At 39.2% G+C, this 11015-nt stretch overlaps 1 pseudogene; it reads right to left on the reverse strand.

Moving 5' to 3' along the window:
• Window positions 1-2393: 2393 nt before the first annotated feature.
• Window positions 2394-3016, reverse strand: LOC147430518 (large ribosomal subunit protein eL19y pseudogene; annotated as a pseudogene).
• Window positions 3017-11015: the final 7999 nt, after the last annotated feature.

The following is an 11015-nucleotide window of genomic DNA, read 5'->3' on the forward strand; positions in this document are numbered from 1 at the left end:
GGGGATTATAAAGAGTGATTTGATAGAAGAGTACGCAAGGTTGATAAAGCTATGACCAAATTTTTTATGACAAATTTGTCCACATGCTAGTTCTCTTTCACCTACCCATATCGATAGAAACCTAGGTTTAGTGTAATATCACCTACAAATTTTGAGATTCATCTTCAAAACTCAAAGTAGAAGGTGAATAAACCTACGAACTTTAGAGAAATTTAGTGTAAAAACCTTCTCTTAAATTTTCCATGTTTATATGAGCACAGCTAAAAGTTCCTAGACTGCTCGAGGTTTGTAGTCTACTGAGTTGTCCATCAATATGCCTCGACCCAGATTACTCACCCAACATGTGATGCCCCTATGCTGTATACACTTCTTAGATCCATGGTGTATGATTGTCATTGGACTCCTTTGAAATGTTTTTCCTAATGCGGCTTAGCCCTCCATTTTTGTTAGTACTCTATCTATTATTTGGGAGTTGTACGCCCATCAATGCCTCATAGCAATTCAAATGGATAGCAGTCTAGCATTGCATCTATCCTCTTGCAGAATGATGAGGCCCAAGCCTCGGTCCTTAGCACCTCATAAGGTAACCCCCTCCAAGGGGTAAATGGGAGGCTGGTTGTGCTACAACAAACAACATTGTGCCATGTTGAGACAACTATGTTGGCTAGGAAAGATAAATCTTAGGGTCCCTAATCATTTACAAATTTGGTTTTGAAGGAATAGGAAACTCATAATAGATGAGGCAAGAAGGTCCTCAAGTTTAATCATCGTCATTATCAACAACTATATACTATAAACAAAACCACTTAAAAAATCTCTTTGAAAGAGACGTGAACTCTTTCACGTACAGGCAGGGACCAGTGCTCGAAAAAATCTTTGTTCTGAAAACTTGGCAAACCTACCTATGAGAATTTTAGTGGTAAACTGACTAAATCTGAAGGTTTTTACAACAAATGACGCTAAATTTCTCTAAATTTTGTAGGTTTTATCACTTTCAAATTTAAAATTTAGAGGTAAATCTCAAAATTTGGAGGTGTGACATTAGGCAAAATTTGGACTCACAAAGGGGCCCTTTAAGGAATTTAACTTTACCTCTCTCTACCAAAACGGGCACATGGATAAACAAACTCCAAAGTAGGCGGAGGTTTGACGGTTAGAATGTCCTCTTCAAGCTCTATCTACTGATATATAGCATGCCATGAGATTCCTCATATTTTAGAAGATTCTTTTTTTGATTCACCTATGATGTGACAACTCTGTCGCAATCTAAGTGAATCAAAAAAAGAATCTTCTAAAATATGAGGAATCTCATGGCATGCTATATATCAGTAGATAGAGCTTGAAGAGGACATTCTAACTGTCAAGCCTCCACCAACTTTGGAGTTTGATTGCAAAAATTTATCCATTCCGTTTTGGTAGAGAGAGGTAAAGTCAAACTCCTTAAAGGGCCCCTTTGTGAGTCCAAATTTTGCCTAATGTTACACTAAACCTAGGTTTTTTTTCAACCCTTCCCCTCCTCTTTCTCTCTCCTCACTCTCTCTCAATCTCGTAAAAAAAAGTCTCTGAAAGAGCCGCACCAGCATGGACTTTTCTTTTAAGAGATGGAGGGGGGACACACACACACACATAGAGATAGAGAGAGAGAGAGAGAGAGAGAGAGAGAGAGGAGGAGGAGGAGGAGGAGGGGATTGTATATGGGCGAGGGAAGGTTGGAGGGAAAGAGGCTGAGGAGGTGGAGATCGTGCATGCTGTAGGATCAACATATCTGTGCTGATGTGCATCATGCGACCTTGTACTCTATCACAACTAGAGCTTTTTCATGTTGATGCAAACTGACCTAATCTCTTGTCGCACCATCGTTTTTGGTGTTGCGGCTTGAGTAGGTTTTTCCCAACCCTATTGGGCAAGAGTTCAAAACTTCTATTGGGGATAGGTAGAGGCAGCAAACAGGAGACCTCCGGAGAGGCGCAATTGCTAAATTGCACTTCTCTCTCTCCTCGTTGGCTAGGTCTTGAAGGTCTCTTGGGATAGTTTTTACGATGTTAAAACTCTCTTCTTCTTCTTCTTTGTTTTCCCTTTGGAAACAACATAAAAGACGTAGTAACAGTCTCGACAACAATAACCAAAATTCAAAGAAAGAGATGGGGGAAAATTGCAAATGCAAACCCTTTTAGGCTTGCAATTGTCATGCTTTCAAGAGTAAAGGAGAAATTGTATCTCATTACACAAGCTAAAAGGTCCAAGCTTTCTATTTAAGTACTAACGAGTCACAACTCTTAGCTAAATCTTGCTATGTCGCTACAAAATGTATCTCATTACACAAGCTCAAAGGTCCAAGGTACCTATTTAAGTACTAAAGAGTCATAGCTCTTAGCTAAATCTTGCTATGTTTCTCACTTCTTGGAATTCTTGGTGGCCTCAAGGGAAGCTGTAGGGATGGCTGGTGCTGCTTCAATACTCAATCCCTGTGCCAAGCGCTCTTCCCTCCTTGCACTTTTTCACTCGGCCCTGATAGCTTTTCCCTTAGCTCTACAACTTCAAACTGATCAGATAGCGTCTTCTCATGAGCCTTGTCAGCTTTAGACTTGTGAATACTCTCCATTTTCACGCACTTATTTTTGAACATGTTACCCTTGACCTTCATATACATATCATGGTACATATGCTTGTCAATCTTCTTAGCCTCCCGGTACTTTCTCAGCAACCGGCAAAGCACTCGCATCCGCCTCAACCAGAGAAATTTAGAGGGTAGCCTGGCCTCCCTAGTACCCCACCTCTTACCATATCCTGAATGACGGCCTTTCCTTTTAGCCTCCAAAGCATGCTTTGGTCTTGCCTGTGAGTGTATCCTGGTTGGTTTTCGAATCACAAAGCCATCCTTGACCAGCTTTCTGATATTTTGCCATGAATTGGCCATAGAGATTTTGTTGACCTCATTAGGATCAAGCCAAACCTTGCACTTCCCACACTCTAGCATGCTAGCCGCGAGGCTCTTCTACATCTTGAGGGACACCATTGTCGCCTACTCTCACAAAACCCTAATGGGACGAATATGGCAATGGGGACAAAATTGCAGACAAAGCTCCTAGCTGCTTCTTGAGAACCTGCTTGTGGAGAAGATTGAAGTGTTTCTGTACGAGAGCAATTGAGCAATGCAAAGTGGTTTTTTTATTTTATTCAATTGGTAGCTTCTCGCGCGGATTTTTTTTTAGAGCTTTTCATGACAATGATGTTTTTCTTAAATTTAAATCTAATGCCACGTGGTGGCTTGCAACTCCAAAAAGAGCTTTGGGCTCACCGAGTAAAAAAGCTCTCTCAAAGAGCGCGCACCGACGCGCGCTCTTTCAGAGAGTTTCTAGAGTTGAGGAGGATGTAGAGCACAGATCTCTACAGCACCAAATCTGCTTAGTGTGGAACTGCAATCCCGACACGAGTCTGTAGTTGCTCAATTGCAAGCTAAGGCCACTGCGCCTAGAAGGTAGCGCGCACAAGCTCAGGAGGAGCCAAGAAGGTCAACTGCCACGTTAAGAGACGGGATAACACCAGTTTGGATGACAGTATTCTCTTGACGAGTAAAAGGGGCACCGAGGAAGCCCAATTTTGAGGAGAGAGATATCCAGCTCTTGAGAAGATGTGTTGTGGCATGCTATGGAATTGCACTCAGTGGTAAGTTTAATTAGGCATCTAGGCCATGTAGATTAATGGTAAAACTTATACCGCACCAAACGTTGCACATGCTTAAATTTGTCTATTGACACTTTGCATGACGTCATTAGCAAGCATGAACATTCGCTTTGTTCAATGATTTTTTCAAAACTACCTGGTTGTCGCCACATGATAGATCGCCGCATGGGAATACATGGCCACCCACTTGAAATTCAGGTATTGAAAGAAATGGTTTCACTTAGGCTTCTTAAGAGAGATTTAGAGTCTCAGTGATAGATCACCCTGCAATCACTATTCTATTCAGCTCTTCGCTGTGCCAGGGAAATGATTCTTCCACACGATGATAGCGGTCTGTATATTTTGGTGGCAATTGATGATACCTTCTCTTAAATGCGATCTCCTACAATTTGTCGGATCCATGATTCAAACATTCATTGGTTGTCTGACTGTCTCATCAGTTTACATTGAAGGTAGCGACGAAGGTGTCACGGAGGAGGTGCTTGATCCAGATTTTGGTGAGGTTGCCATAGGTCGGGTAGCACCTGTTGATTTAGGTAATAACAACAAGTTTAGTGCGAAAGTTGTAACTTGTGTCAGAATTTGCATGCTCAAAAGTTGTTGCTATATGTTTTGTAACTGTATGTGTGGGTTGTACTTGTTGATATTATTGGCATTATGGTGGAGAGAGATGTTGTGCCACCAAGATCAATACTTGTTTATGGACTGTTTTCAGGGTTATGGTGGATTATTCTTTTGAGATCTTATTGCAAGCACACTGGTCACTATGATTTGCAAGAAAGAGTGGATGTTCAAACTGGAATAAAGTTAATATTGAAGCTATGCTTGACAGATGGATTTGACATGCTCCCCACCTTACTGGTTGCGGATGGGTCATGTGACTACTCGACGTTTTGCATGAGTTGATGATAGATGAGCAAGAAAGTGCTCAAGGTTAAACTCAAAACCACTCCTGAGCCAGCTCCAAGCCCGAGACCAGAGGTGGTGCTCAGATCCTCTATATAGGGTCTCCTCTATCCTGGCTCCCATCTTACAAACCTTGAAGACCACGAGGCCTAATGCCCTCAAGCGAGTATGGGACTACATCAAGTCTCACAGGCTCCAGAGTAGTATTGAGAAATCGCAGATCTTATGTGATCCTCCCCTTAACACTAGTTTGGTACCAAAAAAGACACTTTAACTTCCTTTTTTCTTAATCTTCAAAAAAATACCATGTGCTTGAAAGAAAAATTCTATACAATTCTCTTTAAGAAGCATTTGTATACTAGTAATGGAGTTCTTAAAATTATCTCCTTACATATGTGAGCCTACAAGGATAACCAAATTGACCCATAAATTTAGTCACACAAATCTGCATTCACATATTTCAAAGAGTAGGCATGATAAGCATAAAAAAAATCCCAAAGACCTAGGAGAAAATTTAAGTTTGCTCGTTTTTACCAATGCCATGTAATCACGTAGGCTTTTACTCAAAGAAAAAAAAATCACATTTGTATTTAATTATGCCTAGCTATGTGGGTCAAACAAACATGCTTTATAAATTGGATCATATATAAAGTGAAACACATTATATCTGTGCATTAAAGTCTTGACTAGTTAAATATACATGTATGATTCCAAGGAAAATTATAATTGAAGGGCGTCAAAGAAACTAAATGGGATACTTTTTTCTTTGTTGTAACACTGCGCATGCTAGAAATTTTTGATATTTTATGTACAATATAGTAGCTAGAAAACTCCACATAATACTTGAAAATTTTGACAAAACCAATAAAGTATAGCTAATTCCTTGATAACAAGGCATTTGGGGCATTTGAATACTCATTTAATTGGTATTTTAGATGAAAAGAGTAAATCAACTATAAATCGTATGTCATAAAATTTCAAAATCCAAATTTATTTAGAGGATTCATGCTTTCTAAAGTCTCCAAAAAATATGTAGTATCTTGGTTTTAACACCTAGATTCAACTTAGAACATGAGTTTCCGCAATGATAGCATGAATTGTTTGAAAAGAGCTTTGAAAGTCTTAAAAATACCTCTTAAACAGCATTTTGCAAAAATCAGGTTCTCATTGACTACTTATAGTAAATGATAAATAAAGGCTTTCAAATATGATATTTAACAATCAAGATGGTATTTGTTATCGATATGGTTTGATAAGTTTGAAAAATATAATTTCTATAGAAAGTTATAGAGTTATATTTTTTAAAAATAAAAAATAGCTACGTAAGTCATTGTAGAGCTTACAATATATCTTTTTCTATAGTATATATTTTGACGTGAAAAAAATGGTGTACTTTTTTCACCTCATAACCTATGCACACAATGAGCAAGAGCTAAAAATTCAACTGTTAGCTTATAAATATAAATGTCAAAAGTTGATGAAAAAGCAAGGTGTCATGTAAAATGGGTGCCCTTGTATGAAGATCACAACCTTGTAGTATGGGCATGGCAAGACAACATGGAAGGGATGATTGGTGTATAAATGAACTAATGAGGTGCAATAAATTGCTATCAAATTGATGTGGAAAAAAGGTGGAAGGATGCACATGCTCTCAAGTATAAATGATAATCAAGAACCAAAGTATTAGACAAGGGAGCACTTACTTTACAAAAAGAAACATGGAATGACTTAAGCATTAAGTAAAGGTATATAGATCTTATTAGTCTATCAATCTTACTTCATGCTCAAACATGTAAAGCCCAAGCGATAAAAATCCAAGCCAAAGAATAGTATAAGCAGTGGAGATTACAGTTAGATAAATAGAGATTGAACCAGAAGATAATATTTTCAAATATTGTGTTACTTTTTTAAAAGTAAACTTTGATCTTTTGTAGTTTAGGAGGTAATCTATCCATTGAAAACTCTTTTTGTTGTAGCTGCATCATTATATAACAAACAATAAATATTTTGTTGATGATAAAATTTACTATATTGCGTGTACAAACACTTGCTCGGGTTTGTCTTTGCTCGAAAAAACTCGCTCGGTGCGTGGTAAGACTCAATGTAGGCGGGGTTTTGTGCATTCAAAGGTGAGTGTGTTTGTGAGTGGAGATTTGATCCTATGCTCTTGTGAGAGCTACTTTACTTCTCCTGATATATCTTGTATGGATATGTTATAGAGGCCACCCCCAAATCCTTCACACCGCGAGGGAATTGATGTTGTGTTTTATAAGTGTTTTGCTTAGTGCTTGAAGCTTCCATCTTCATTGCACTATCTAGTATTGAAGGAACACAAATAATTGTATTGTAAAATGTCTCTCTTGATGGGAGAAACCTATAACACAAGCCTTTTGGAGGGGGACCAACTCCTCAATTGTTTTCAATAGCTTAATTTCTCTCTCTTTTGAAGTATTGCTCATGCTATCTAGTAGGTGTTATGGTTTTTGTTGCTCTCTCCACCCAAGCACTCTTGCTATGCTCATTAGAAATCTATTCTAATGAAATGCTCACTATGTTCATGTTGATGTTTGCTACACACAAGTTACTAGTCCATTAAATGTTACACATAATTTCAAGTAGCCTTGCTGGATTGGAAGAAGGCATACCTGGCAGGGTGGGCTGGGAAACATATCAATGTTACATGGTGAGTTAGCATGTCCCATATGCAAACAACATATGCTCCATAAATCCCTCCTCTACTCACCATTTTGTTTTATTCCAATGCAGCACATATTGTTCAATCATGGTCCATATTTTGTCAAAACATACGGCTTGTTTTCAATATGGTCCACACAAGGCATGGAAAAGACCCGCTACTTGGCAATAATAGGTTACTTTAAGCACAACAAACATGGTGGAGGCAAAGATAAGGCCAATAGCCTATTATAGCTACACCAATGAACTTATAGACGAATTATACATAGAGCAAGGCAGAAGGAGGTTCTTAAGAGTTCAAAAATCACACGTTCTTTACAACTCATCCAAAAAAAAAAAAAGCAAAGGGCTTGGGGAACCTCAAAGGAGCCCCATGCAAGGTGGCGACAGTCACGAGTCCGGAGCGGGAGAAGATGGGCCTGATCTCGTTGTTTTTATTCTCTTTGTTACGCCCCCTTCTTCCTCATTGTGTACCTCTTTGACTTGCACGCCCCTTAGCCAAACTCTTTCATATATTTGTGGTAGCATCCTTGTGGGCATCAAACGTCTTATATCCCTTAAAAATAGCCTTTTGTTGTATGGATCCACGCTCTCTGGGTCTTCGACTCCTGTTGGCAAGGCATGAGCTGTGTACGACATGAAATAGGGAGCCTTGAGTGCTTGGCACCCATATCCAATGCCAAAAACGCATAGAGAAAATTGTTTCTCTATCAGGATTATCCTTTCTGTGTTCAGTGGCATGGGATACCCACCACACAATCTTGTAATAATTTCATTGCAAACAAAGGGAACTTTGCATTATCCTCATAGTATTCCTTGTGGTATATTATGATCTACAAAACAATATCAAAACATTTATGGGTTGTTATTGATATGTGTACAATAGTGTCAAGTACTCGAATTGTTTCTACAAACCTTTTTGTGGTTAAAAAGCCCATTGTACTGAGACGATGCCGTATCCTTGCCTTGCACTCCAGTGACAAGTCCTTGCCTTGAGCTCATGCTCTTCTAAGGAAACTATTACCATACACAAGCACATGTCAACAATCAAATTTATCTCCATATTGTATCATTAGGACATGGGCAAAACCATCTGTATGCCTAAAAGAAATTACCATCTGATTCTCGTCCATTTTTAGCATGGACCTTCCCCACAATTGAATTGAGTGGCTATTTGCAAGATGGGCCAGGGGTGCCACATGGATACCCATGTTTTCTAATCCAAGTTGTCTTGTGGTCGATTGGAATTGCTCTTCTGTTGTCAATTCGGCTTCTCCAAACTTTGCTTTTTTGAATATATCTTTGATGAGTTGACCCCTAGAAGTGAAATGTGTGTCGTATACAGATGTGTCAACAAGAATATGTTTGTCCACTCCATCCTCCAAAACTCCTAGTTTTGTCTCACAAAAATTTGCAATTGCAGCTAAGCAATAGTCCTCCCGTATATTCAGCTCATGCATAAAATCCGTGAGGAGAATGCAGTGAATGTTGTTGTAACTTGTCCATAGCAAAACTGGGAGCACAATTTATAGACAAAGACCCTTCCTCATTCGGGATTTCTTGCTTGCTTCCAAGTGTTGCATTCACAAGAGAGACAAGAGTTAAGCCTGTATCAAATTCATGAACCTCCTTACAACTCCCATTGCGTGTGCAATGCTTGGCCTTGTATAGACCATAGCATACATAAGAGAACCTACCGTTGCAGGATATGGAACTTTAGACATATAGGCTATCTCCTCTTGTGTCTTTGGACACATATCCTTGGTTAGTTTAAAGTGACCAGCCAAAGGTGTAGTAACCGTTTTTGCATTTTGCACTGCAAACCTTTCTAGTACCTTCTTGATGTAATCCTCTTGAGATAGCTTTATTGTCTTCTTCATCCTGCCCCTTGATATCTTCATACCAAGTATCCTCTTTTTTGCATTACCTAAATCTTTCATTGAAAAGGATTTAGACAGGTCCTCTTTTAGGTCTTTGATGTCCTGCATGTTAGCACTTGCAAAATCAGCATGTCATCAGTATACAACATTAGGATGATGAACTTCCCATCTCCCAAATTCTTCGTGTAGACATAGTGATCCGAGTTGCATCTTGTGAATCCATGATCCAACATCCATCGATCGAACTTCAAGTACCATTGTCTTGATGCTTGCTTTAAACCATACAAGCTCTTTTTTAATCTGCAAACCATTTTCTCCTTACCTTTTACTTCATACCCCTTTGCTGAAGCATGTAAATTTCCTCCTCTAAGTTACCGTGAGGGAATGTCGTATTTACATCCATTTGCTCAAGATTTAGATCATGAGTAGCCACAAGGCTTAAGACAAGCCTAATTGAGATCATTTTTACAAAAGGTGAAAATATTTCATTGAAGTCAATACCTTTCTTTTGAGAAAAACCTTTTACCACAAGCCTAGAATTGTACCTTTTCTTCCCACCTTCTTCTTCCTTCAACTTATACACCCATTTGTTCTGAAGTGCCCACTTACCTTCAAGAAGCTCAACCAAATCCCATGTTTGGTTGTGATGTACTGAGTCCATCTCCACTTGCATGCTCTCCATCCATTCTTCTTTGGATTCGTGTTGCATAGCTTCTTCGTATGATTCTGGATCTCTAGAATCTGAGATCAAGAGATGGTTGAAGGAAGGAACGAACCTTTCTGGAGGTCTACTTGCTCGAGATTGGCCGTGAAAAATTTGGTTTTCGGCGAGTGATTTTTATTTTTGGCGAGTGATTTTTCTTCACGCACGATGGATTCTCCTCATAATGGGCGCCTTACAAACGTGTGTTTTTAATACAAAAAATTAGAAGGGTAAATTAGGCTCCATACTTAACACTTCTTGCAACATGCTTCTCAGGGTCAACATCGATTGGGTGCACAAATCGCATGCCATCAATTGTTAGGGAGCTATTAGAAATTATTGCATCGTACTATTGCAAATGCGTTTGTACGTACTTCATTGAGCAACCAACAATCCACTGGATACAAAGCTTTGCATTAAACAATCTTGATAGCTCTAGTGCATGGTGATGAGCACTGGCATTGTATAGGAAGTTGGAACGTCAACAATTTTTCTTCACATGTTTCCTCCCCTACATCGTTTGTCGCTAGTACTATGTTCCACATGTCTAAAAGAAATAGCAAGACAAAGCTACTATTATATAATGAACATGACCAAACGTGATCATCTCGATAATATTCATGCTGTACCCATGCCCATTTGGGGTCAGAACCAAGAGAAGGGGGCCCTTGGAAAATTATTAACACCCCTATTTGCTTGGTTCTGACCAATGCATTGAGAGGCTTGGTCAGAACCATGCAGGAGGCTTAGTTATTCATTTAATACTCTATATGGGAAAAATTGGCTTATTTATCAATAACAGCGGACAACAAAGCCTTGTGTGACCATAGACTATCTAAACCCACTCACTCACGATACCCAAACAAAGCATTTAATGAAAAACCATAGGCTTGTACGATCAAACAAGGGGTCATTAGTCCACTATGCTTTGAACCTCATAACCATGCATAGAGAATCCCCATTGTTATGATTTGTAACTACATAGATTTTGATGTCACATGACCATAAACAAAATTACCATGCTCGGATCTTAGCGACTACTCTCCCCTTGTGCCCTAACCCCGTGACAAAGGTGCTCACATACGTGAAACACATAGGTAGAGGAGAGCTAGAGAGAGAGAGAGAGAGAGAGAGAGAGAGAGAGAGAG

Source organism: Adiantum capillus-veneris, chromosome 21 (genome assembly GCF_014529385.1).
Source record: "Adiantum capillus-veneris isolate H3 chromosome 21, ASM1452938v2, whole genome shotgun sequence".
Lineage (NCBI taxonomy): Eukaryota > Viridiplantae > Streptophyta > Polypodiopsida > Polypodiales > Pteridaceae > Adiantum > Adiantum capillus-veneris.